This window comes from Mandrillus leucophaeus, unplaced genomic scaffold (assembly GCF_000951045.1).
Source record: "Mandrillus leucophaeus isolate KB7577 unplaced genomic scaffold, Mleu.le_1.0 Scaffold78, whole genome shotgun sequence".
Lineage (NCBI taxonomy): Eukaryota > Metazoa > Chordata > Mammalia > Primates > Cercopithecidae > Mandrillus > Mandrillus leucophaeus.
In genome coordinates this window covers 806104-807876 of record NW_012108474.1, presented here as the reverse complement: position 1 = coordinate 807876, position 1773 = coordinate 806104, and positions in this window count along the sequence as shown.

Genomic DNA, 1773 nt, shown 5'->3' with positions numbered 1-1773 from the left:
CGGGCCGGCCCTCCCCGGGCTGCTTCTGGACCCGAGGCCTGCACTGAGCTGCCGCCCGCGGGAGGAGGAGGGTTGGGGGAGGCTGGCACTTTCCTGGTTCTGGAGGCGGGACCGGGCCTTGGCCAAGGTTGGAGGGCCTCAGAAGGGAAACCTGCTGGGGAGGGGTCCCGTGTCCTCCTGGGGATTAGGTGGGTGGAGAGGTTTCCCCACCCATCACCCCAGAAGGAGAGAGGGCTGCGGTGGCCGCTTCAGGAACCCACGGCCCAGCGGCCACTCCAGGCCCTTCCCAGGCTCCAGGCTCTGCTCGGGCAGCCTGCCCTCCGCAGGAGGAGCAGATGGCGGAGGCCACCTCACCTGCCTCTTCCTTCAGGCCCTTCCCCCACACCCATGCATCCGAGGGCCCAATGGCCAGGGGCAGCTCAGGCCTCCCTGGTGCGCAGCTGGACACAGGGCCCTCTCCCAGCCCACACCCTCCGCGTGGTGCTGGACAGCAGCCTTGGAGCAGAAGGTTTGGGTGAGGCCAGGAGACTGAGGGGTTTTCCATCTCCCAGGCCAGGGCAGAGGCCTGGAGGAACCTGGCTGGCCTGGCCAGAGATGGACACAGGGCTGGACCTGGAGCCGCCTGGAGGGGAGGGAAATTCAAGGCCCAGCTGCAAACACGGCTGTGTGGGGCGACCCTAGGACTCACTTGTCCCACTCCCTGCCCCCTGCCCCCCCAACCGCCCCTCACCTGGGGCCAGACCCATGAGTTCAGCCCCTTCATCGATGGACTCACCGCCTCCAGCTCACACCCACTTCCAGGGCAGCTGAACCAGTCCGACTCCCACCGACGAGAAGGACAGAGACGGCTTTGTGGGTGGGAGGAACGGGGCCCTTGAACCAGCCAGACGTGGACCCAGGAAGCCCTGTGTTGCCGGGGGGTTAGGGATGTCCCACCTGGGTGGCACTGCTCAGCCACTCAAAGATCCCATCTCCTTGCATGTGGGCACCCACTGCTGTGCCTCCCATGACTGGGTGGCAGTGAAGGGAGCTCTGTGGGTGAGCAGGTGACCCGAGCCTTCCCCACCAGTGGTGCAGGAGGAGCCAACGGCCAAACCGGCTGCAGTGTGTGGGTTCGGGCCTCAGGCACTAGGGGCCCAGGCCTCACCTCTGGGGGTGCTCACGCTCTCCCGAGCAGGGGCTGAGATGAGGCCTGGATCCCAGCACCCACTCCCCAGGGTGTCCAGCCTGCAAGGCTGAGCTGCCCTGGGCTTGACCATGGGTCCTTAGTCTGCTGGGACAGCAACACGGGTCTCTCTCGAGGCCACGTGCCTGCTGGGCCATGGTGCCCCTCCCCAGAGCCCCTGGTGCACCCCCAGAAGCATCTCAAGCTGGGGGCGGGAGAGGAGCTCTGCCGCTGTGCCACGTGCCAAGTGGCAGGGACACGGGTGTGCCTGCGTCACGGGGCTGCCACGGAATGTGTCAGCCTGCACCCTGTCCCCAATCCCCAGCCACCCCAGCTGTCACCCCAGTCTCTGGGGCTGCTGCTGCAGATGGAACCCGATGTGCGTTTTTCTGGCCACCAGGGCCCTGCGCAACTCCAAGGCCCTCCGTGGGCAGGCCTCGATGGTCCCTGAGGTTCTATGAGGGCCGAGTATTTGGTTAGGCTGTGCCCTGGTCTGATGCTCACAGAGATGGGGACACCAGAGATGGGGGAAGAGACCTTCAAACTGGGGGCGCTGAGGGGTGAGGAGGTTTCCCAGGCATGCATCCAAAAGGATGTCCCGGGGTGGG